The 27343-nt window shown below is 42.8% G+C and overlaps 1 long non-coding RNA gene across 1 annotated transcript; it reads left to right on the top strand.

The window, feature by feature from the left end:
* The first annotated feature begins 27 nt into the window (after positions 1-27).
* On the top strand, positions 28-26764 carry LOC146339543 (uncharacterized). The gene is made up of 4 exons (XR_014784272.1): positions 28-235; positions 24827-24976; positions 25916-26022; positions 26501-26764. It is a non-coding gene; the product is annotated as an uncharacterized LOC146339543 (long non-coding RNA).
* The last annotated feature ends 579 nt before the right edge of the window (positions 26765-27343 follow it).

Below are 27343 nucleotides of genomic sequence, written 5' to 3'. Positions count from 1 at the left end.
GCCTCGGGCCGGCCCCCAGCGCCCCCCGCCGCTCGGAGGGGCGCGCAGGCGCTTCAGCCCAGGCCCGTCTACGCGTTCGAGGGCCTCCGTTTCTCCTCAAGTTCCCCTCACCCATAACTGATGCCGAGGAATCGAGCATAAGGGCAGGCTGACGACAGCCATCCGCAGTTACAGACACACACCGTTCAGTCCCCCGCTCCCCATCTTTCCGTCAATTCCTGGCACTGGCTGTAAGGTATGAGGGCAGATTTACGGATACGAAAGTCTCTGATTAGTTTGTAGTTGCCAACTTCTTTCCTCAGGCAAGGCTGCAGTGCTGCATCTGAGTCAGAAATTCCACAGGCACAGCCTTTTCTACCATGGAGAGGCTATGACAGGGGAAAGCAGCACCTGCTGACTTTCTGCCTGCAATTGCTACAGGCACCAAGAACCTGGCTGCCAGTAAAAAAGAAAAAGAAAAAAAAGGCAACTCTTTCGTGCTCGCTTGAGGTTCTTGCCAGCACTCCTAATTAGGGTTTGGAAATAGGGGAACATGCCCCAAGCTGTCATCAAATATCATGGAAGGTATTGACAAATATGTTAAATTATATAATGTTCTGTTTCCTCAAAGGGTTAGAAATGATAGGAGGTGTATAGCATTGTAGCTTCTCATTAATGGTGTACACACAACAACAACCTAAGAATACTGCTGGTGAGGAAGGAGAAAATCAGAGACAAGGGACTCTGGCTAGTGGTTTGCTGATTGTGTAGTAGCCAGTAAGGGGTGGGGTGGGGTGGGGTGGGGGGTTGTACAACAGCTTATGAATTGGAGCAATCTAGCTGAACAGTGAGAATTTAGAATTTCAGCAGCAATACCCATCAAGATTCAGAACCTTTGGGTACAAGTTCTGAAGGAGGGAAATAAGGTGTTTCTTTTTAATCACCAACAACTGCAACCTGAATGACCTCTGTTAATAATGTGATTGTTACTTTTTGCATTTAATTCCCTTCTGACTTCACTGTTTACAAGTCTTCTCCTCCTGCCACCACCTTATGTACTGTATATACACCTGAAACTCTCCCTAATACTCTATGCATCTGATGAATACCCCATGAAAGTTTATGCCAGAATAAATGTGTTTGTCTTTAAGATCCCACAATACTCTTTGTTGGTTTTGCTGTAATGGACTAACACAGCTACCCTCTAGAAAGAGTTGGCAGCCTGTCCCGGGCATATAAATTACTAGTTCATATGGCACTGGTTTGTACTCCAGCATTAGCTGATTTCTTTCTCTGAGGGCACATTCAGCAATGACTCATTTCAAGGACTGGTTGTTCATATGAGCAGTTACAATCCCTGCAATCCAGATGTATGGGGTGCTTCTACCTGTGCCTGCCTCTTACTGATTCACCTGACTGATAGGGGCAAATGTTAGGATACTTCCAAATGCGGCTTTTATCCTGTCATTGCCCTGCCTCATTCACAGAATGTTATGGGGGGTGGGGTCCAGACAACATCTTCCACTCTTAACCCTGTGTTTTCCCACCACTTCTTCCATGTTTTCCTTTAGCTGCATGGTACCAATTACTAGTGTGAGAAGCCTTCAGTCTGGAAGCACCCTTGGTTTGTGGAATCTGCAGAATAGCTTACAGCTAGGATCATTACCTTTTGTTTGAGTTTTTAAAGAAAAACTGCTCTATGAACATACAGTTAAAAATAAATAGGGGAGGGGGCTTGGGCTTTAAAAATCTAATCAAGTTGCACAAATGCCGCTGCTTCTGGTCAGTGTCTGGTGAACGTGGTCCCTGAGAATGTAGAAATTAGCCACCAAAAGAGACAAGAACTTAGCAGGAGGTCAACCTCAATCAGACTCTGGGCAAGAAACATCACTAGGGCTATTAAATCAGTCTATGTCCTGGAGCTGGACTTGGAAACAAGACTGGAATAATCAAAGAAATTTGCTGTCCACAGAACTGTTTAATCATGCACTTGATTATCTTGCTTCTAAAGGCAAGATTTATGAGCTTCCCATAGGCATCTGGTTGGCCACTGTGGGAACAGAATGCATGACTAGGTAGGCCTTTGGTCTGATATGTTCTTATTTAGTGCATTAATCATACTAATTAATCAATTAAATGTTTGCCTCAATTAATAAAACAGTTGCAATTAATCAGGCACTTCTTAGCCCCAAGTCAACATGCAAATGTTTAGTCAACCTTCCCCAACCTGGTCCCTTCCAAATGCACATGGACATACTGGCTGAGGGTGATGGGAGTAGTCTAATGTCTGGAGGGCACCAGGTACGGGAAAGCTGGTTTAGTTCTACCAGGGTCACATTTCTGTGACCCTGATAGGTGAAGATGCACCACACACTGGAACAGAGAGCCCCATACCTTGTTCAGGGAATGAGAAGAGATTCCTTAAATGGAGACATCCAAACCTTCAGCCTATGTGACCACAAAAACCTTAGGGCAGCAGAAAAGAATAAAACAAACACAAAACAATGCTCCTACCACCAAAGAATTTAAAAAAAACAAACAAATCAGAGCAACTGGAGGAAAATGAGAGCAGCATAACAAGGTACACACATTGATCTGAGAGAGCAGGTTCAGAGGCAGTAAACTTCTCACAGCCATTTGGGGGTGGCAGCTGCTGCCGCCGCCATTGGTAAAACCTATTGGCAAACAATGGGGTAGGGCTTTGTGCCCTGCTTGTGGACTTCTTGGAACAACTGGCTACTGTTGGAAAGAGGATGCTGGACTCATCACTATCCTTAGTGCCATACATATACCAATTTAATTGATCTGTTAATTACATGACTTTTGTTAATTAATGATCTAAGATGTCTTTAACTGAGCAACAGCTTTACTTCGGATAGGTCATGGCATTTTAAAAAATTAAATCTTCCTCTCTTTTCTTTTGCTCTATCCTGTAAACTATAATATATCTGTTACTCTTTTCCCCGTTTGATTATGTTTTTTGTCAGTTTTGTATTATTTTACTGTATTTTATTGCTTGTACCCTGCTTTGGGATTATTTTATAATGAAAAGCAGGCAAGAAATTTCATAAATAAATAAATTTTCTAGCCTTGTTATAATCCAGCTTTCAGTGCAGCAAGTTCAGATACCAGCACTATCAACACATCTATTTTGGTAAAATTAGAGGTTACAGTTATTTTGCTCTCTTGAATGACAGGTTAGAAGCACAATCCCTTTGGTGTTGCAAACACTATAAGTATGCCATGGATTTTTTTTTTAGAAGAGTGAGATGATTCCGAGCTCCAAATCATCCCAATAGAAAGTGTATAGAAAGAAAAGCTATTTACTCATGCAGATATGAGCTAGATTTGATAACTTCGGACAGATAGTTGCCCACTCTTATTCCTGGTTACATACACCCAAATCCCTTTGCAATCAGTGGAAATTAAATGTGCATAACTTTTTCAGGGTTGCAACCAAAAGCTAATAACAAGCTAATTAGAATCCTGCATAGGCTGTCATTAGCATGGATAGGGTTATCATTGTTTCACGGTGCCATCTTATACATGTCTACTGAGGAGTACGTCCTGTTGGGTTAAATTGTGCTTGCTCCCATGATATAGGATTGCAGCCTTAGTCCTGAAATTGGCACTTTACCCTTTTATTAGGCTCTGTAGCCACCAACACACACACACATAGTGGATCCCAGTGTTAACCTACAGTCCTACACACATTTACTAGGGAATAAAATTATATTATTCTATTAATTTATTTATAATTTATAATTTTTCTATTACTATAATTCACACATTACCTTGGAAGTGACGCACCAGATGTCCAAAAACCTCTGTGTAACTGTAGCAGCTATTGGTTCTGACAGCTACTACAGATCCTTGCCTCTGGAGACTCCTCTTCCAGTTGCCTCTTTGCCTAAACACCTTCCTTGTAACACTTCACTTCTTGTTGAACAGGCAGAAAGGAAGGAAATTGATGCCCTGGGGCTATTTTGCTTTCTTGGAGTGCTTCCACACAAGGCTTTTACTGTGCAATGACCCCCCCCCCCTCATTCATGGCATTTTACAGGGGGTCTGGAAGCATCAAGGGTGCTTCCAGACGGGCTCCTAGCACTACCAATTAGAAGGCATTGTGCAGCTGTTCTGTCTTTTTCTCCTTAACAGATTTTCTGTGGTAAGAAAAAAGAACTGGTGGAAAAACATGAGAGGGTTACAAGTTGAAGATGACAATGTCTTGACACCTTGTCAAATTCCATGAATGAGGCAGGGTGAAGGTGCCATAAAAGCCTTGTCTGGGAGCACCACAAGACAATAGTGACACAGGAAAAAATGAGTGTATACACCACAAGCAGTTATGGCTTTATTCTGCTGCTTTGAACTCTCTGAAAAAAGCTATTACCTGTCTCCAGCCTAAAGTAGAAAGAATCTAGCAATATCCCATTTGACAAGAAGGGGATTTGCTGAAAAGCACTACTTTTAGAATGACTGCAGGTGGAGCTCTTGCAACTATACTTCCATGGAGCAATCTATTCAGTCCATTTAAGTAAATGCTTTTTAAAACAAAACCTAAATCTGTTTATTAATCATAATAATATAATATCACACCCTAAGAAGCTAGAAGAACAATGACACCAATATACTTGAATTTAAATCATGCAAGACAGACTTCTTTGGATATCTACCCTTATTATTTATGGGTTGGTTACAGGTAGGAATGAGGGAGAAATTCATTCAGTTTGCGTTTTAATGTGAACATACCTAATTTTACACTTTCAAACCAGTATGCGAACTGAAACATGTTTATTCTTCGAAATTTGCACTTTCCCAAATTTTGCAATGGTGTTTTCAATTAAAAAATGTGTACAAAAACATATATATTAGGGAAAATAACATTAAAAATGCATTACATTAAGAAAATGTCATGCAAAAGTATGTATGTGTTAGGCAAAAATGCATACAAAGTTTGAAACAAACAGAACATAAGCTTGAAAAAATGCAAAATGGAAAGAAATTGAAACTGACAGATTTGTCCATCCCTAGTTACAGATTCATTATCTTCCATGTTGTTCATGGGCCCTGGGCTCAGTGGGCTTTCTTTAGCACGCAACAAGACAAAATGGGCTACAAAGTGTTCAAGGGAGGTCACCCTCTCCAAACAGCAACACCAAAAGACACAAGCATCTTTCATTGGTTTAGAAGAGTGTCATAAAGGTCCCAAGGGGAACTTCTCTGCCCAGAAGGAGCACACCAAAGGCCAAACAAGAGGGCATGGCTAGCTGTCTCACAGTGCCTTACCTGTGAGCTGATGCATCTGGCCAGCAGTGTTGGGAACAGGATGCTTGCCTAGATAAGATCTATGGTTTCATCCAGCAGAACCATTCTTACTTTCTTATGTTCCAGTGGAAAACACACACATTTTTGATGCTCAGGAACATAGGAAGCTGCCTTATATCAAATGAAACGATTAGACCATCTAAACACAGATTGGCAGCAATGCTCCCAGTTTTCAGACTGAAATATTTCCCAACTTTACCTAGAGATGCTAGGGATTGAGCAGGATGGGCCCTACTATTATGAAAAGTGAAGCAGTCATCTGAGGCAACAGATGCTGCTGAAGGTGGTAGCAAGGTGTTGGAGGAGAGAGCTGTGTGCCATGGAGCCTGCTCTGCACCCCCTAAGTTAGCCTGTTGCTTTCAAGTGCAATGAGGATGTGGTCCCATCATTCAGTGCTAAAGCAGATTCATCTGCCAGTCCAGTCAGCTTTTGTGCATGGAAGGGGTACCATCTTGTTCTTTGCCTTAGGCAGCAAAATGTCTTGGGCCAACCCTGGGACTGTGTCCTCGTGCAAGCAAAGCATGTTCTCAGCCACTGAGCTATGGTCCTTCTCACTGTGAGTTTGTTTGGCTTTCAAATCATTTTCCAAAGTATGTATGAAAAAGTAAATATTTATAATGTGCATAATATGGTGTGAACCTTGTAAATATGCTATATATATGCCAATAGTATTTGTGAGTGCATTTGCTCCCCCAAATGCCCTGATATGTCTCTACAGCAGCCTTCCCCAACCTCCAGATGTTTTAAACATCAACTCCCATCAAGGCAATTACTGGCAGACCCCTGAATATAAGGACTAGGGAGAATCCCTCCCCTTTTCCCTTGGATCCTCTGGGCGCAACCGTTCTTTGAGCGCAAACCCTTTGGCGCCGCTCTCTGCGTCTGCGCCGCACATCCACCCAGTCTGCTATCTGTGCTGAGACATTCCCTGGACTGCTTTCTAAACTAGGAATGTGGGTGGGAGGAATCTCTGTCAGCTGTTGGTCCTGGGAAAAAGGAGCGCGCTCCTCTCCCGAAGGAGTGACTGCTCTTCCTCAGCAGCAGAACTACTCTGGGAATCTATGGGCTCAGTGTCCACCCTGACACTTACCTTGATTCACTGATCTTACATTCCAGGTTCCTAAACAATATTGTTCTTTAAAGCATCGGATTTTCTTTTCACCACCAGACACATCCTTTCGGCTTTGGCCCAGCCACTTCACTCTTTCTGGCGCTGCTTGGAAATTCCCTCTGCTCTTCCCCAGTAGTATATTGGACACCTTCCGACCTGAGGGGCTCATCTTCTGGCGTCATATCTTTTAGTCTTGTGATACGTTCCATGGGGTTTTCTTGGCAAGAATACTGGAGTGGGTTGCCGTTTCCTTCTCCAGTGGACCACATTTTGTCAGAACTCTCTGCCATGCCCTGTCTATCTTGGGTGGCCCTGCACGGCATAGCTTATGGCTTCACTGAGTTACACAAGCCCCTTCGCCACAACAAGGCAGTGATCCATGAAGTGGCCCAAGGTGACTTACAATACATAAAAACAATTAAAACATTAAAAGTGATAAAAAATACAAAAACAATAAAAATAACAATAAAAGCCAACAATAAAACCAACAACGATGTTAACAGAAGCAACAGCAACAATAGCAGTCATATCAATAGAAGGCCAAGGTAAAATAATATGTTTTCAAGACCTTCTTAAAAGTCTGCAATGACCGAGCATGGTGTTTCTTCCACCTCTGATGGCAGTTTCTTCCAAAGGTGTGGGGCCACTGCAGAGAAGGCCCTCTCACATGTGGTCACCCACCTGACTGCTCTCACGGGTGGGCAAATGAGAAGGGCCTCGGGCAGGCTGATATGGGTGTAGGCAGTCATTCAGGTAACTTGGTCCCAAACCGTTTAAGGCTTTAAAGGTCAAAACCAGCACTTTGAATTGGGCTCGAAAAAGCACCAGTAAGCAGTGCAGCTGGCGCAGTGTAGGTGTTCTATGATCGAATCGCCTCGCCCCCACCAATACTTGGGCGGCCGCATTCTGCACAAGCTGGAGCTTCTGAACTATCTTCAAAGGCGGCCCCACGTATAGCACATTACAGTAGTCCAGCCTGGATGTGACTACTGTGTGGATAACTGAAGCAAGGTCCATCCTCTCCAGACAGGGCGTACCAGCCTAAGCTGGCAAAAAGCACTCCTGGACACTGCAATCACCTGGGCTTCCCCAGTTAGCTCAGAGTCCAGGAGGGCTCCCAGACTGCGCACTTGGTCTTTCAGGGGGAGTGCAACCCCTTCTGAGACCAGTTGTAAACCTCCACCCAAAGTAGTTGGTTTCCCAACCCACAGTACCTCCATCTTGTCTGGATTAAGTTTCAGCTTGTTCACCATCATCCATCCCAAAACAGCCTCCAGAAAGACCTCTGCCTGAGATCCTAGAATGCCGCTGCCAGTCAGCATGTAGACAATACTGGGCTAGATGGACACATAGTTTGACCTGATAGGAGGCCGGTTCCTATGGTGTAATTTCACAAGGCTTTGAAAGGAGGTGACCTTCCTTGTTAGTTTTAGAAAGGCATGCTAAATCCACCTCTTGCAGTGCACTATTGGCGGTGGGTACTCTGCTTCAGGATCTTGACGTTGTTGCTGTTTCGGGTTTTGCTCTGTGCTGTATTATTTTCCTGTTGTTTTGTAATTTTAGATGACACAATTTTAATTATTGTAAGCCTCCTTGAACACTTACAGAGAGGCAGGATAAAACAGATAAAACAAAGAAATTCATCCTCCCCCAGGGAGAAACAACATAGGGAAACATTACCCTGTGCAGCTAGATGGCAGTAATGGCACATCCAAAGAGTAGGTAAATTTTGTATCCTCTTGAAGGTCTGATTTTTGTTTTTCACAATATATGATAATGTGAGGGAGCTTTGATTGTGCATTTACCATACTAACACTTGTGTTCTTTTTGCATGGATGGAGTTGTGGTAGAATACTTGCTTCACATGCAGAAGGCCCCAGGTTCAATCCCCTAGCATCTCTAGTTAAGGACTAGAAATAGGAAGTATCTCTGACTGAGGCATGGGGGCCACCTCCAGACAGAATAAACAATACTGAGCTAGATGGATCAGTAGTCTGATTCAGTAGAAAGCAGCTTTACCATATGTTCCCACTATGTATCCAGATGTACATCCAAAGTGCATGTTGGTACATTCTGTAGAAATGTACATTTCAGACGGGGGTTTAGAGTTTAGCTGTATGGCGGGGAGCAGCACATGCGCAAAAAATAGGTATCTGTAATTTTGATATGTTCAATGCATGCTTGGTGTCCCACTAAGCCTTAAAAAAAAGTTGTGTTACATCTCTGGTTTGGGACACTGGATGCAGACAGATCTAGCGAGAAATAAGCATGCTTAAGTCCATTAAAACACTGAGTCTTAAAAGGTTTATCTGTGTACTTTACTTCCACTATTTTCAGTGGTACTAATGCTACAGTCGTATTACCTGGGGGTCAGTCCCAATCAATGTATTTCTGAGTAAAAGTTCACAGGATAAAACTGAGAAGCATGTAGCTTTATTTAGGTTACACTCTATGGACTGGATCTAAAGAGGTACAAATGGAACTCCATTTGCCTAAGAGGACTTTTGTACCTCTCCAATTACACCACAGCCCCTTGCACTCCTGAAAAGTTGCTCCTTTGGGTTGAGAAAGTCTCTGGAAGGGTGTGATGTGGCAGCTGGTCAAGTGGTGTGTGTGGCTGCAGCAGGAGGGGGAAGTGGTGGAAAGTGGGGGGACCACCTTCTCAAGCAGAAGAGCCTTCCATTGATGCAAATGTCCTTCTGAATCCCAGCTTATATGTGCATTTTTTCATTTAAAAAAGAAGAGGAAATCCTTCTGTGAGTATTGGTAACACTTTCATAACAATCCAACACAGAGAAGAAAACTGTGCCTTCTTTTTTTTTTTTTTAAAGGAAAATATTTTTATCTTTACAACAATGTTTTTGTGTTTCCCTCTATGATGGAAGTCTAGTTAGATAATTTGACATGCCAAGATGAATTTGTCCATTTGATCATTTAAGGGCACAATCCTTTGCATGTTGAGACAGAAAAATGTCCTACAACTCTCAGCATTCTGCAGCCAGACTTTTTTCTGTCTCAACATGCATAGGATTGCACCCTAAAATATTTGGGACAGGATCCAGCCAAAGTCTCACATTCAAGTCCCATTGTCTTCAATAGGAGAGCATGTTTTTCACTTTTTATCATTGATTCCTAATCCAGATGAAGTATCATCCTTGGAAGTTTAGAAATGACTTTATATCCAGGGTCCTAAATGCTGTTCATAAAAAAATGATGTTTTCTAAATAGGAAGTAAGGGTAATAATGAGTTTCACACATTGGGGCACAATTCAACAAACATTAGTCATGAAACCAATGGAATGGGATTAGTCTCAATGAACTTCTGCTAGGTTGTCCCCATTCTCTCTCTCGTTTTCTCTCCCCCTTCCCCTTTCCTCTGTTCCCCTGTTATTTTAAAAGATTTAAAAAATTGAAACCCTGACTGCAACTTGAAAGCCTGTATTACCAAAGCAGGCTGTGAATTGAAGACCTGATGTAATTAGATTACAGTAAATACAATAAGATGCTCACCCCTGGTGGTCTGCGGGTGGCATAGGGCACTCAAGTATTGTGCTGCCGGATTTGGGACAGTTTGACTGAAAGCAGGGAACAAAAACAAAAATCTCAAAATCCTTTTAATCTTTTTTTTTTTTTTTTGGCAAGGGAGGGAGTAGTTCTTTAGGGATTTGTTTGCCATCAAATAACACTCCAAAGATGAAAGGCATATAAAACTGTTCAAGTACACAAGTATTCCTCTAAATTAATTTACAGAGAGAGGGGGGGGGAGAGAGAGAGGGAGAGAGCACTCTAATAAGGATCATATTTAAAACTAAGACTTGGTTGTAATTCTTTCTTTTTTTTAAGAAAAAGCAACAGCACTCATTGGGTTCCCAGTGATCTCTCTCTCTCTCTCTCTCAAATTAGCAATTCCAATATACTCCCTTCCAAAAGTGCTGTGGACTGTTGCTATGTGTCTGGACTCAACACGTTTAAACTTTGCTTGGCCAATGCTAAACTAATTTGAGTCAATTTGTCTACATCATCTCAACAATCGTTCTGCGCATTTTGAATCGTACAAACAACACGACATGATAAAGGCCCACCGAGCAGATTCCGACTGCTCACTCTGCCGTGGTTGTGCTGTTGCTAGTTCTTCGCCATGGTTTCTCCATATCCTAGTGACAATGTTAGTTTTTCGACGACTGGGTTAAGTCCCTGCCTGGCTAGTTAAGACTTTCTTTACAGAGAACAGCTCCTATACAACTGCCAGCTCTCAGCCTGACCTTTCAAAATGAAATGGAGGAGTGTCAGCCTGAGTAGCTTCTAAAAACAGTCTCCCTGGGGGCTTAAACAAAACAAAACAGAAAAAAACAAAACAAAAAATAACCAAGGACATTTTTGTAAAGAAGGCAGAAGCATGCATAAGAACAAGGCACTGATATCAGATACATATCTTCTTGTATGTGGTTGGCCTAAACAGTCAAAATGAAATTGTTGATATATTTTGTATGTTCTATGTTGGCATTATTATTTATTTATTTACTATTTAATTTTATAGTCCATCCTTCATGTTCTGGTCTCATTAATACATATCCATAAAACAATATAAAACAACTGAAAACCACCATCAAATGCTTCATTCAAATCATAATCCAGAAGCTTCATCTGTTTCCAAAGCCCGGGTAAAGAGGTGCATCTTGACTTCCTGACAAAACACAAGCAATGAAGGTTCTGGATGCAGAGGGGAGGGAATTCCACAACTTCAGGGACACCACAGAGAAACTCCTTTTATGCAGTCCTAGCCGGGTATAAGCTGGCCATTTAAGAATTGTCAAAAAAAGAGGAGATGCATTACCAAAGAAAAGGACAAAAGAGGACAGTAATTTACATAACGTTTGCATATTCATTCATATAGACATATACACACACACACACATATATAAATGCAAATTTAGAAATAATTATAATTATTTAAATAGACATACAGTACATCTCACCATTGTGTGGAAGAATGTGATTATGTGATCTTGTGTCTGCTTCTTCAGTCTGCTTGTGTTGTTGTTTATTCGGTTAGTCGCTTCCGACTCTTCGTGACTTCATGGACCAGCCCACGCCAGACCTTCCTGTTAGCTGTCGCCACCCCAAGCTCCCCCAAGGTTGAGTCCGTCACCTTCAGAATATCATCCATCCATCTTGCCCTTGGTCAGCCCCTCTTCCTTTTACCTTCCACTTTCCCTAGCATCAGCATCTTCTCCAGGGTATCCTGTCTTCTCATGATGTGGCCAAAGTACTTCAGTTTTGCCTTTAATATCATTCCCTCAGTGAGCACTCTGGCTTTATTTCCTGGATTATGGACTGGTTTGATCTTTTTGCAGTCCAAGGCACTCTCAGAATTTTCCTCCAGCACCACAGTTCAAAAGCATCTATCTTCCTTCGCTCAGCCTTCCTTATGGTCCAGCTCTCGCAGCCATAGGTTTCTATGGGGAATACCATTGCTTTAACTACGTGGACCTTTGTTGTCAGTGTGCTGTCTCTGCTCTTAACTATTTTATCAAGATTTGTCATTGCTGTCCTCCCAAGAAGTAAACGTCTTCTGATTTCCTGGCTGCAGTCAGCATCTGCAGTAATCTTTGCACCTAGAAAGACAAAGTCTGTCACTGCCTCCACGTTTTCTCCCTCTATTTGCCAGTTATCAATCAAACTGGTTGCCGTAATCTTGGGTTTTTTGAGGTTTAACTGCAACCCAGCTTTGCACTTTCTTCTTTCACCTTCATCATGAGGTTCCTCAGCTCCTCCTCGCTTTCAGCCATCAAAGTGGTATCATCTGCATATCTGAGATTGTTAATGTTTCTTCCAGCGATTTAACTCCAGCCTTGGCTTCATCAAGCCCAGCACGTCGCATGATGTGTTCTGCGTACAGGTTGAATAGGTAGAGTGAGAGTATACAACCCTGCCATTCTCCTTTCCCAGTCTAAAACCAGTCCGTTGTTCCATTGTCTGTTCTTACCATTGCTATTTGGTCGTTATACAGATTCCTCAGGAGGCAGACAAGATGACTTGGTATCCCCATACCACCAAGAACTTGCCACAATTTCTGATGATCCACACAGTCAAAGGCTTTAGAATAGTCAATAAAACATAAATAGATGTTTTTCTGAAACTCCCTGGCTTTCTCCATTATCCAGCAGATATTGGCAATTTGGTCTCTATTTCCTCTGCCTTTTCTAAACCCAGCTTGTACATCTCGCAATTCTCGTTCCATGAATTGCTGGAGTCTACCTTGCAAGATCTTGAGCATTACCTTACTGGCATGTGAAATAAGTGCCACTGTTCGATAGTTTGAACATTTTTTGGTGCTTCCCTTTTTTGGTATGGGGATATAAGTTTATCTTTTCCAATCTGTTGGCCATTCTTGTGTTTTCCAAATTTGCTGGCATATGGCATGCATCACCTTGACAACATCATCTTGCAAGATTTTAAACAGTTCAGCTGAGATACCGACATCTCCTGCTGCCTTGTTATTAGCAATGCTTCTTAAGGTCCATTCAACCTCATTCTTCAGGATGTCTGGCTCTAGCTCACTGACCACACCGTCAAATCTATCCCCGATATTATTATCCTTCCTATACGGATCTTCCGTATATTCTTGCCACCTTTTCTTGATCAGTCTGCTTATCCAGGTGCTAATAGTTGATGGGCAACAGTTCCTAGGATTCATAATCTTTAAACTGGAATTGGAGAGGGTAGACTTTCAAACAGAGGATGCTTTCAACAGAGGATGAACCTCTAGCAGCCCTTCAAATAGAGGATTGCCCTCTGTTTGCCCCAAAGTCCTGTTCTGATGGTACCATTGGTGAGAATCCAGGTTTTTTTTTCAGGAAGATATAACTTAGTAAAGGAGCAATCCTATGCGGATCGACGGTCGCCTCCAAGCCCAGGGGTGACCGCCTATCCAGTGTAGGGTGGGAGGAGTGGTGAGGAGCGGATCTCCTCCTCACTCCCGCAGCCCTGCTTTCATGGCTAGATAGCCGATTTCGGCTGTCTAGGCGTGGGACCTTGGAGCGTGGGAAGGGGCAGTCGGACGACACATATGATGTGTTGTACCAGCACTTCCGACCTCCCCGCCCCACCCCTGGGAATGCCCCGTTTCCCCTGCTCTGCACTACTCTTCCAAGCGCGGGGCTGATCCGCGCTGCCTACGAGGTGGTGCAGGAGGAGGTGAAGGTTGGTTCTCCAGCAATCAGCCTCAGAGAGTGGGGTCCAAGGTTGATTTTCAGGAAATGACCTATCCTATGGCCATCTAAACGCTGACTAGCAACCATAGACTAGCCTAGCCATCCCAGTTGCTTTTTCCCTCCCACTTCAAAACCATCCCAGTTCCCTAAAAGCCATTCCACTGCCTTTTTTTCTCCCCTTCAGGTTGTTTGTGTGTGTGTGTAACTTGGCGTGGGGAAATAATGGGAAGGGAAAGGGTTGTGTACTCTTGCCCTCCCCACTGCTTCTCAGCTTGCAGTCACCCCCTTCTGAAGCTGTTTTTCCTTTAAAAAAAAGCAAGGGGAAGTATCTTTTTAAAAAATTAGGTGTGGATTGATTCCCCAAGCCATTTTTAGAAAAGGGGAAGTCATCATAATTGGTTGATTATTTTCAGGAATTTAGTGCACTCTGACATATGTGTAGATCAGGGGTGCAGAACCTCAGGCTTGGGGGCCAAATCTCAGCCCCCGGGGTTCCCCAGAAGGCCATGCTTTCTTCCCTTGGCCTCACCTTCTTTTCCCCAGCTCCCTATTTTTTGATGGCTTCCCAGCTTTTGTTCATTTTTCTCTCCATTCTAAAAGGTTGAAATGTCTTTCCTAAGACTTAGTTACTGGCAGTAAAAGCTTTAAGCTATGTACAATAAGCTGGTATTTTTGTTCCTGCCTCTTTTGCCTTCAGCCCTGCCCACCGCTGAAATGCGGCTCCTAGAAGCTTCTCCCAAATGAAACTTGGCCCTCTGGCTGAAAGAGGTTCAGCTCCCCTGGTCTAGAGCATGGCAACCTTTCTCCTTTGTGGTTGTTGTTGTTCAGTCGTTCAGTCGTGTCTGACTCTTCGTGACCCCATGGACCATAGCACGCCAGGCCTTCCTGTCCTGCGCTATCTCCCGGAGCGTGCTCAAGTTCATATTCATTGCATCCGTGATGCTATCTAGCCATCTCATCCTCTGCCGTCCCCTTCTCCTTTTGCCTTCAGTCTTTCCCAGCATCAGGGTCTTTTCCAGGGAGTTTTCTCTTCGCATTAGGTGGCTAAAATATTGGAGCTTCAGCTTCAGTATCTGTCCTTCCAATGAGCACTCAGGGTTGATTTCCTTTAGGATGGACTGATTTGACCTCCTTGCAGTCCAGGGGACTCGTAAGAGTCTTCTCCAGCACCACAGTTCGAAAGCATCGATTCTTTGGCGCTCAGCCTTCCTTATAGTCCAGCTCTCACAGCCATACATTACTACTGGGAAAACCATAGCTTTGATTAGACGGACCTTTGTCGGCAAGGTGATGTCTCTGCTTCTTACTATGCTGTCTAGGTTTGCCATAGCTTTCCTCCCAAGGAGCAAGCATCTTTTAATTTCATGGCTACAGTCACCGTCTGCGGTGATCTTGGAGCCCAAGAAAGTAAAATCTGTCACTGCTTCCATTTCTTCCCCTTCTATATGCCAGGAAGTGATGGGGCCAGATGCCATGATCTTAGTTTTTTTAATGTTGAGTTTCAAACCAGCTTTTGCACTCTCCTCTTTCACCCTCAACAAGAGGCTCTTTAGATCCTCTTCGCTTTCTGCCATTAGGGTGGTATCGTCTGCATATCGGAGGTTGTTGATAATTCTCCCAGCAATCTTAATTCCGACCTGTGATTCATCCAACCCGGCATTTCTCATGATGTACTCTGCATATAAGTTAAATAAGCAGGGTGACAATATGCAGCCTTGTCGTACTCCTTTCCCAATTTTGAACCACTCGGTTGTTCCATGTCTGGTTCTGACTGTTGCTTCTTGACCCTCGTACAGGTTTCTCAGGAGACAGGTAAGGTGGTCTGGTACTCCCATCACTTTAAGAATTTGCCACAGTTTGTTGTGATCCACACAATCAAAGGCTTTAGCATAGTCAATGAAGCAGAAATAGACGTTTTTCTGGAATTCTCTTGCTTTCTCCATGATGCAGCGAATGTTGGCGATTTGATCTCTAGTTCCTCTGCCTCTTCTAAACCCAGCTTGTACTTCCGGTAGTTCTCGGTTCGCATACTGCTGAAGCCTAGCTTGTAGGATTTTGAGCATCACCTTGCTGGCATGTGAAATGAGCGCAATTGTGCGGTAGTTTGAACACTCTTTGGCGTTGCCCTTCTTTGGAATTGGAATGTAAACTGACTTTTCCAGTCTTGTGGCCACTGTTGAGTGTTCCAGATTTGTTGGCATATTGAATGCAGCACTTTAACAGCATCATCTTTTAGGATTTTAAATAGCTCGGCTGGAATACTGTCATCTCCGCTAGCTTTGTTGTTACTAATGCTTCCTAAGGCCCACTTGACTTCACTCTCTAGGATGTCCGGCTCAAGTTCAGTGACCGCACTATCATGGCTATCAGGGACATTCAGATCTTTCCTGTATAGTTCTTCTGTGTATTCTTTCCACCTCTTCTTAAGCTCATCTGCTTCTGTTAGGTCCCTGCCTTCTTTGTCCTTTATCATGCCCGTCTTTGCACAAAACGTTCCCTTGAGATCTCCAATTTTCTTGAAGAGATCTCTAGTCTTTCCCATTCTGTTGTTTTCCTCGATTTCTTTGCATTGTTCATTTAAGAAGGCCTTCTTGTCTCTCCTTGCTATTCTCTGGAACTCTGCATTCAGTTGGGTATATCTTCCCCTTTCTCCCTTGCTTTTCGCTTCCCTTCTTTCGTGAGCTACTTGTAAAGCCTCATCAGACAGCCACTTTGCTTTCTTGCATTTCTTTTTCTTTGGGATGGATTTCGTTGCTGCCTCCTGAACAATGTTACGGACCTCCGTCCATAGTTCCTCAGGCACTCTGTCCATCAGGTCTAATCCCTGAAATCTATTCCTCACCTCCACTGTATATTCATCAGGGATATGATTTAGGTCATACCTGAACGGTTTAGTAGTTTTCCCGACGTTCTTCAATTTAAGCTGAAATTTTGCAAGAAGCAGCTCATGATCTGAGCCACAGTCAGCTCCAGGTCTTGTTTTGACTGACTGTATGGAGCTTCTCCATCTTTGGCTGCAAAGGACATAATCAATCTGATTTCGATATTGACCATCTGGTGACGTCCATGTATGGCAACCCACTCCAGTATTCTTGCCAAGAAAACCCCATGGAACGTATCACAAGGCTAAAAGATATGACGCCGGAAGATGAGCCCCTCAGGTCGGAAGGTGTCCAATATGCTACTGGGGAAGAGCAGAGGGTATTTCCAAGTAGCGCCAGAAAGAGTGAAGCGGCTGGGCCAAACCCGAAAGGACACTCAGCTGTGGATGTGTCTGGTGGTGAAAAGAAAATCCGATGCTGTAAAGAACAATATTGTTTAGGAACCTGGAATGTCAGATCAATGAATCAAGGCAAGCTGGAGGTGGTCAAACATGAGATGGCAAGATTGAACATTGACATCTTGGGAATCAGCGAACTAAAATGGACAGGCATGGGCGAATTTAATTCAGTTGCATTCCAATCTGCACACTTGAACACACATATGTTCTACTCCAGCTCCAAGAATTTAGCTAGTTGGCAAGAGTCTTCATCTAGCAGTCATGCTCTTTCCTCTCCCCTTTCTAGCCATGTGGTTGATGTAGGCAAATGTCCAACTGCACAACCACCAAGTTACCCGATTTCTTTCTTTTTTGGGTGCATGTGAATTGTGGAAATTGGTCATCTGCATGGAATGCCTTATGTCACTTATGTTTGTGGTAGACAACAGAGGTGAATGCCTTCTTCTTCACACAGCAAAGACTTGCTGACCCATTGAATATGTGAACTGGACCACAGTGATTAAAGAATACACAGAACCGCATTGGGTCCAGGACAGACTCCTGTGGAACACTGCAGTGTGACACCCAACAGTGAACCAATACTCTTAAGTTGAGGCAATCCATTTTATTGTATTGCCTTCTAACCCACAATTCTCTCACTCCTGGACCAGAACAGCTCACAGATCCATGTCAAAAACCTTTGCTAAAGTCAAGACAGATTATTCTTCATTCTCCTAATCCATTTAAATAGTTAAACACAACTTTGTTTGACTAAACCCAGTCAAATAAAGAAACGTGTTTGTATTGCTATCTTTTGTTCCAAAAGCCCATTGGGTGTGAGAAATCACGTAATTTCTCCCCGCCCCACCCAGATTATCACAAAGTGATTGTTTTATTATTTGCTGTAATAATATCCCAGGGACAAAAATGAAAGCAACAGGACTTGAATCAGGATGCATCACAGACATTTTGGTACTTGAGACAGCAAATCGAATTCCTCCCCCTCCTCACACGCATGTACATAAACATGCCAAGCAAAATTCAGTGGGAATTTCCCCTAGCCAAGCCTCATTGAAATGAAAGGGATTTGTTCAAGAGCTCTACACATGTTTGTGATATGGTGCTGCTGGCACAACAATTGGTATATGTACGTATCTTGAATGCACTGTTGCACAACAACCAACCTTCAGCTTGGGTTGTAAACTCCAAGTACTCTGGTTTAACTGCTTTGTAAGATTGCTCTGCCAAATGATCTCTAAAGATTGCCATAGCAGTTTGTGAAGTTGGTTGTCAATTAACAGAGGACTGGGGAGAATGTCCCTTGCTCTCTTGTTGGCTTATTCGTATTCAAAGCCCATTTATGGTAGCTGAACTATTCATCCTCTTCTAATTAGATGATATTGGATTTCACTTTTATTGTTGGGTATGGTGAAACTCCAGGGCAATAGAGGAAAGAGAAGAGGGGAAAGACCAGATCTGTAGACATTTAACTTGCATATGAAGTTTACCTTCTTAGTTTTAAGAATGCAGATGTGGGGGAAAGACAAGTAGCCATGTCGACTAAAACAGACATATAGAGCTTTCTGTTCCTGAGAGCTGATCTTGAAGCATGGGGATGGTAGAAAGATTGTGATATGTGATGGATTATGTGTATGCAGACTGGGGCAGGAGACTGGCATAAAGGCCATAGTTGATGTCTAGAATAGCAGTTTTCAAACTGGGTTATAGCAAACATGGGGGTACTGTCCTGCTTTGGCTTGGTCAGGTGCGGCCCTGGGGCAAACTAGGGGCAAATCTGTTTAGCAAAGTCAAAAATCAGGGTCTTATCAGAAGTCCAGGGATCAGTGGCACAAGAGACCAATCCAAGGAGAAGCAAGGTCAAGGAAGCAAAGTTTCAAGGTTTTCTTTTTTTCCCTGGGGGCAGAGATAAAGGCATTGTTCCAACAAGCAGCAGGGCTCAATTGAGAGTTTATAAGCTGGAGCTTCCAGAGCCCCATCCAAAACTCAGCTGCAGCATATTAGAGGCTCCTGCAAGAAGTTGTCCCTCATGAAGAGGGCCCTACTCATGAGGAGTCCTTTACACATGAGGAACCTTCCTTTATAAATGGGCACTCCTTCTCACAGGGGTTCTTCTGGTTTGTCTCTTGAGAATATGACACTCTCGGGGGCTAGAGGGTTGCACAGCCTCTGTCTCAGAGGCAGAGTTCTCCTCCTCTTGCGGGGATGAACCTGTGCTCATCTTCCCTGAGGGCTCAGGCTCCTCCTGGCCTTCTGGCATCAGTGTTGCTGCTCTTGAGTTCTAGCTCCTACTCTGAAGAGGATTCCTCCAGTGAGGGCATGCCAGGTGCTTTGGAAGCTAATCAAGAATGAGAAGACCTTCTCAGAGAGAAGATCTCTAATGGCAGACAAGATTCTCTAAAGCACAGATTGACTACCAATACCAACCTTCCCCTAGCCTTTTCACATGTTTTCTGCATGTATAATTAATGTGAATTGGGCCAATAGGCTCTGCTCTCGGGCATATGTGCATTCAATTGTGCAGTCTGAAAAGACACCAGGACCCATCTTTCCCTTCAATGTCTACATTCAGGGGAGTGTTGGCTGTATTCTAGGATGTACTCTCAATTCAGGCAAGCTAAAGATGCCCGTTCAGTGCCCTGATCAGCTGTGTCCCCTAGAACATGCCCCCAGAGACTATGCAGGGGATTCTATAGCAGATGTGTAGTGGTTCCTCAGCAGATACATTGGTGTGGAAAGGGTTCCTAGAAATGTGCTGGAAAATAATCACTCAATTTAAGGTCCACCATGCCAGCTAAGCTAAAGCCAAGCAAAGCCACAGTGGAACTGCACATGCTCAGGACCACAGTTGAATGGACTCCATAGCCCACCTTTAACATCTGGAGAGACCATATTTTCTAATGCTCAGAAGTATTGATTCTTTTTGACCTTGGTGCTGAAATAAACAAAGCTGTCTATCCCTCCTCTGTCAAGAGACAAGGGTGTCAGAGTTGGCCATTGCATCTCCATTTAAACTGTATTCTCTCCAGCCCCCACTCCAGATTATTTGGTAGTGCAATATATTTTCCAGGATAGGTCTTTGTTTTCTTTCTGAGCTGCTCCCCTCCTTTCTGTGTTCAGCTTTGCTCATTTCTCTTGTAAGCTGTCTGGAAGGGGAGAAAGGCTTTAGTTTTAAGCAATTCATTTTTTTTCAGCCTCTCTTTTATTGAATCCAACCTCCATTTTCCTTTTCTTTTTTTAAAATGGGAACGTCATTTATCTTAGACTTTAAGTTGCAGAGGCCTTCAAGGGGCTTCTTTTTTCTTTCCCAGCTGCATTTGTTGACACACATAGTCAATCTGGGCTTCCCCCTCCATTCCCCCACCCCGCAAAGTAGGCTATAAAGAATCTACAGCTGTGTCCTTTATTAGCATAGTCATTCGAAGCACAAGGAGAAAGAGACTAAATATATTACAGCCATTACCTCTGTCAAAAAGTGACAATTTTAAAACATTTTAGCTTTTCACTGGGAAAGTCAGGAGCACAAAAGCGAGAGCTATAATTTTATTGCAAATGCTTTTTAAATATGGGTCACTTGGCCATAATCAAGAAAAGGATGGAAGAGTTCAGAGCTTGAGAAAAGCTCCATCAGGTACAAGTTGTTTAGAAAAAGAAAACAGCAACAACCAGGCTTGCTAATGTATATATATATATTTTACCAATTAATATAACAGTGAGATGTATGCTCAGTAAGATGTGCTGGATTTGTTTGGCTCTTTTCAAGCCAATTTCATTTTGTAATGTGTGCATGTCACATCCTGAAATGAGCAAACCCTTCATCTCCAGTTGGGAGTTAAGGACTAGGTAGAGAAAAGAACAGTGTTTCTGTTTTGTAAAATGAAATATGAATTGCCTTTAAAGATGTCTGCAAATCTTGTATGAAAGCATATGCTCCAGCTGTCCCTATTTACCAAGGGAAGTCAATACTTCTGTTAGACATCCCTGAGAAATCATAGTCCCTATATCCCTTTCTAGGGATGCCTTGTTAAAATTGTTTGTGTGAGTTACTAATGTTGCCATTCTTCAGGCTTCTGCTTGGTTCCTAGGATCTCTAGAAGTTAACAGCACAATCCTGTGCATGTTTACTCAGAAGTAAGTCCTATTGAGTTCAGTAGGATTTACTCCTAGGTGAATATTACAGGACTGCAGCTTTTATCTCTGAATGGAGCTGGATGCATCTACACATACCTATAAATGCATATACCTGAACAGGATGGTGGCATAATGTTATACAACTTAGCCCCAGGGCTGCCTGAAGGGCCATATTCTCACATACGTGCCTGTCTGAGTTTTAAAATCTTTGGCAGAAGCCCTTCTCTCAGTCCCAGCACCGTCAGAGGCATGCCTGGTGGGGACGTGAGAGGGCCTTTTTGGTGGGTGCTCTGAGGCCGTGGAAGTCCCTTCTGAGGAAGGCTAGATGGCTCCCTATCTATTGTCCTTTTGCCAGCAGGCAAAAATGTTATTCAGGCAGGCCTTTGACACATAAGCTGGTCTGTTGCTGAACATGGCTTTAATTGGTTGGTGCTATTTATTTCTTTTATTGATGTGTTTTTAATTGTGTTTTTAATTTATTTGCTTTTAGGTTATCTTTTAATTAAGATTTTTAAAAATCTTTGTTTTATTGTTAGCTGCCTTGAGTGCCATTTTTTGGCAGAAAGGTGGGATATTAAATAAGTAAATCAATAAATGTAGCACTCAGTTTGTCATTTCACACCCTGCAGCTGCTATTTTGAAGTGTTGGATAGTTAGACCAGCTTAGATTCCTCTGATACTGAGGTTTAGCACCCACACAAAATCTTGCATGTTTAGTTTTTTCTCTAATATGAGTTCTAGAAATTCTCTAATGTTTAAAAGCTGAATTTATGAAGGAAGGGAGATGTAAAACTTGTGATTTAATGTGTAGCCGTTATCACTTCAGATGTGTTTCCTTTTGCCAAAAATATTACATTTTAAACCGTTTTCTCTAATATGACTAGAAATTTTCTAATTTTAAAAGCTGATTTTTTAGAAATGGCATAGCAAATTTCTGATTATGTAGTCATGATCATTTCAGATGTGTGTCCCCTTTTGCCAAAAATAATTGCATTTTAAATTATTTTCTCTAATATTGAGAGTGCCATTTGAGTGCTATTTTTGGGTAGAAAGGTAGGGTATAAATCAAATAAATAAATAAAATATGACTAGAAATTCTCTAATTTTTAATGCTGCTTTTTAAAAAAGTGACATATCAAACTTGTGAGGCATTGTGTAGTTGTGATCATACCAGATGTGTGCCTCCTTTTGCCCATAATATGGCATGTTTCATTGTTTGGAGTTCTGTCCTTCCTTGCTGTCCACAATGTGGATTACTGGAAGGATGATTAACTAGAAGGATAATGAAGGTTTCAAGGATGTATGAATTTTTGACCAGTCATATTTACCTATTATGCCTATCTCACTGAGGTCTGCATACAACCATATGATTTTCTCTTTCTTTCTTTCTTTCTTTCTTTCTTTCTATTTATTTAACCACCACCCACCCACCCACCCACCCACCCAACTGGCAGATGCCCTCAGGACTGTTTATAATAATTAGAATAATGCTTTTGGCTTTTAAATTAGTGGAAGAGTTGCAGAGGAAATGAATGCAGCATAAATGAGACAGTTAAGGCTCTTCAATAATAGTGGAGGGGAGGGGATTTGTGAAGTAAGTCTTCTTATAAGAATCCATGGGGTCACTTACCAGCATGTACCTGTTTTCAGCTGTGAAGTGTTGGAGTTTATGTGAAAAGGTACTGGCTATCAAAAGGTGAAAAGTCAGAGGGATATGAAAAAGTACTGGGGATCTACTCCTAACAGATTTGTAAGGGGAAAATGATTTTGTATTATTTCCATGTATATAAGTTTGAAACTAGATTTCTAAAGTCTTTGCATGAGCATGAAAATCTTTTAATTGCATGCAGTACAATCTCATAATAATCAATGGGAACGGGAGGGAGATTGTACTCAACATTTGTGCAGACTACTGCCTCTATTTTGAATTTGTATCTAATTGTACCTATTCTGACTGGCACAATTTCTGTCTGATACATTTGGGAACAAGAACTCACGGCCCTAATAGCATATACTGAATTGTGAGTAGGAGGCATGCCCCGCAAATAGAAGTGGACAGAGTTATGATAAGCAGATATAAAAATGCAGTTTGAGTTTTGTGGAATTGTATATTTTGATGAATAATTTGGAGGATATCATGGTCCCATAAGAAGGGAGACAAAACTACACGAAAAGTGTGGCGTTGCCTTATTGTCTGTCAAGCCTGGCATGAGCTAACAGGGAACACAGTTCATACAGATGTGTACTGAATTGATCTGGAGAAACATGAGAGATGGTGAGTCAGCACTCTGGCTTCCAGCCTATTTAAGATCAACACAAAAATAGGCTCCTTGGTGTGAGTGTGAAGCTTTAAGGCGTTCTGCCTACTGCTTGAGAACTATTTCTTCAGGTTGCATGCTCAGGGGTGGGCCATCGTTCTGGGTGAGCAGGGCAGGGCCATCGTTCTGGGTAAACAGGGCAGGGCCATCCACCTTCAGTTGCTTATGCACGCTGAAGAAGACTGATGGAAGTGTTAGTGCATGGTTGCACGCTTTCCAAGATGAAATCCAGTCTGCCTGGAGTAAACTCCTTGGTGGATAGTGCATGTGCATATGCAGTGCCTTGGTTCCATGCGTCTGCACTGCACTCACTCCAAATGAACAGCGTTTCAGACAGGCAGAGCATCCAGGAAGTCTGCTCTACCTGTTGGCTTGATATGGCATGGTTTGATCCTGGGAGCCAGTCATCACTCAAGCCTTTAATGTAGGAGTTTGGCTACCCATGGAGGATGCCTATGCTGAGCACCCTAGCTACAACTGAAGACCAGAAAGAGAGCATTGTGAGCAGTGCAGTGGGGATACACTCACTGAGTAGTGAACCTTGGTCTCCTCCAGTTCTTTCTTTATTGAACAAGAGAGCCACACTGAAGCAGCCGAAACTGGAGCAAGAGAGCAAGTGTACTGTGACGTGTGTGTGCTGCGACTTGTATGGAATTGTGTGAGCCCAGGGGAATCCAGAGACTGGAGGGAAACAATAGGTAGGACCAGTGCTTTGTAGATTAATATTATTATGTGTGTGTGTGTGTGTGTGTGTGTGTGAGAGAGAGAGAGAGAGAGAGAGAGAGAGAGAATGAATGAATCCATTCTGGGTTTTAGTCAGAACCAGCCAGAACTGTAAAGAAGCTATCCTAGGCTCTAAACTCTATTCCCAAAATAGGTTCAGCACCTTGGATAGCTTCTTTAGAGTTCTGGCTGGTTTTGACTGAAACCCAGAATGGATGTATAGCCCCATCGAAATCGGAGCCACCAGCCTCCACTGTCTGAAATGTAAATAATTATGAGAAACTAGGAAGCTGCATTATACTGTTTAAGATAATTGGTTCATCTGGCCCAGTATTGTCTACTACAGTAACTGGCAATGGCTCTGTAGGGTTTCTGACAGGGGTGTCCCTCAGCCCTATTTGGGGGTGCGGGGATTGAACCTGGGCCTTTCTGCAGGCAAAGCAGGTGCTCTCCCACTGAGCTACGTGGCTCCCTCCCCAATTGGCTCAGCAGCCTCTGGAATACAAGAGCCAGTCCCACTCAGAGAAGGAATAAAAAGGTAAAGGTGTCCCCAACCAGTCGTGTCCGACTCTAGGGTGCGGTGCTCATCCCCGTTTCTAAGCTGAAGAGCCAGCGCTGTCCGAAGACGTTCCCGTGGTCATGTGGCCGGCATGACTGAACACCGAGGTGCACGGAACGCTGTTACCTTTCCCGCCGAAGCGGTACCTATTTATCTACTTGCAATTTCTTGCTTTCGAACTGCTAGGTTGGCAGGAGCTGGGACTGAAGACGGGAGCTCACTCCCTCACGCAGCACTCGGGTCTCGAACTGCTGACCTGCCGACCTTCCAGTCTGCAGTTCAGCGTCTTAACCACTAAGCCACCGCGGCCCCTGCACAGAGAAGGAATACTGTCAGGTAAAAATCAAACTAGTTTTAGAAGAATTTAATAAATTGTTGGTCCAAATGTTGCATAGTTTTGATGCTCTTTTGCATATGGATCTCAAATCTAGTACTAACAAAGATTTTCATGTATCAGATTGTAGTGGATACTGACATATTTGCTTAAATAGCATTTCTACACAGGTGCATTAGAAAAGAATGTGACTGTTTAACTTGTTGCTCATTGAAGATTGGTGAAGTCTGGTTTTCAAGAGCAGAATAGTCTTTTTACAGCCTGCCTTATTAAAGTTCAGGATTTCTTTAGCTCTTTTGTACTAAGGATGGAATTCTCATTTAGAATCCTGTATACTCTACACAGTTTACTTTGCTCTTTCTGAATAAGATACCAGCGGTGAATTAGTCTGGTAATGTTTGCTCTGCTGAAAAAAAGAGCATGTCATACCTTAAAACTATTGTAGATATTGACCATGTACTTCATGGCCAGTTATTCTCCTCCAACCAAGCGATAGTGACTAAATATATCTCTTTTGGCAGGTTGCATCAATTAGGTTTAAATACACATATCCATATTAGCTGCACACACCCAAATTAAAATGTGTTTTAAAAATTGTAGCTTGTATGCATCATTGGAGAAATGTTGTTCACCACCACCACCACCCACTTCTTTTTTTTTTTTTTGCTAAGAGGATTACAGCAGATGTAAAATACTAGATTTTTTAAAAAGTTGTTAATGTTTCTACAGTTTTTTAAAAATAACTTCAATAGCCCCAATTGAAGAAATAAAGGAAAACCCAATGAGGCCATGAGGTATGCATGTTAGAAACAGCTGTCTCATTTGTGATGCTCCATCAAGGCCCAGATGTGGCCACTGCCAATGTGACAGAGGCATCCTTTATTAGAGAAGTGATGCAGTTTTCTTCACTTTGCCCATCAATTGCTCTCATATTTTTACAGTCCTTTTCCCCAAGCGGAACTTCTGCAAAGTCTCCGTTGGATCAGTTACTCCTACAGAAAAATGTTGGAATAGTGATGGCAGGGGATAACACCAAATAAAGGGGAAGGTAAGGGTTAATTTGTTCATAGCGTTTTTAAAACAGTAGGTGCAGTGACATGGGTCACTTAGGATACAGAGCCAATTACCAGCTCTGGGTGCAAATAAGGGTCACAAGCAGGTCAATGTTGCCTAGCAGCCAGGTAGAGCCAAATAAGTTTCTTTTAAGCCTGAGTTTCTCATGTATAAAAGGCTAGTATGTTCTGTAGGAGTAACAGTGGTTTCATTCTGTTAGAAGTCGTAATTCTGCCAAATTTTGTAACCAGTCAGCTTGTTGGTCAAAATTCACCTGTTCATAATGCTCACCTTTGTAGCAAGCCTGAATTGATGCGTTACAAATTCATGGTCAAGTTCGGAATTGATTATGAACTTTGGAGTAAAGTAATATACAGATTCCCCCCCTCCCCCAAATGTTCAGCCATCCTAGTGCCTAGACTCTCCCAACTTACTTGAAGCAGTCTCCTTAGCTGCTTCTCTCATCACCACAGCTCTGGCTCTATGAGGAAGGTGACGACTCTGCAGGGTCTATCTTCATACTGGCAATTGGTGACAGCAAGTGAACATCACATGACATCGCGCAGACAGGCCATATGAAAACCAGCAATCAGAAATGGGGCATAATGTGGTGATGCATGATATGCCACACTACATGATTCCAAACTATATTGTGCATATACAAAAACTTGTAAACATGTAATGAGAGTTCTTATTAAAGGAGATCTGTCGTCCAAGCTCACATGGACACATTCATTACTTTCTGAGTCAATAACAAATTCATCCAGGGTAAGTTCAGTCATCACTAGTTAGAAGTCTGGTTTGATTTATTCTGTTTTATACATCTGCCTGCTTAGCCAGAGGACTCTTTATTACTCACTTAAGTTTGCCAAGCCCTTCACTTTCTGGATTCAGTCTGCTTTATTCAGCCACTTCTGCTAACAACAAAAAAAAAAACAGCTTTATCCTGACTGAGTAATGATAAAAAGAAAGGTTAGGTGGGCAGAAGGAACATCAGGTTCTACCAGTGGAGGCTGGTGGCTATGATTTCTGTGGGGCTGTGAATCCATTCTGAGTTTCAGTCAGAACTAGCCAGAACTTATAAAGGAGTTATCCAAGGTGATGAATCCTATCCCCAAAGTAGGTTCAGCACCTTGAATAGCTCCTTTAGAGTTCTGGCTGGTTCTGACTGAAACCCAGCATGGATTCCCCACCGAAATCAGAGCCATCAGCCTCCACCGGGATCTACTGGTAGACCTCTGTGTGATTTGTAAATAGATCAGCAATGGTTTCACAATAATGGCAACAAAAAGCCTTTTCCCCACCCTGAATTAGGT

Source organism: Heloderma suspectum, chromosome 7, assembly GCF_057233095.1.
Source record: "Heloderma suspectum isolate Gila_16-S chromosome 7, 16-S_ref, whole genome shotgun sequence".
Taxonomy (NCBI): Eukaryota; Metazoa; Chordata; class Lepidosauria; order Squamata; family Helodermatidae; genus Heloderma; species Heloderma suspectum.
This window is presented reverse-complemented; position numbering and strand designations above follow the sequence as displayed.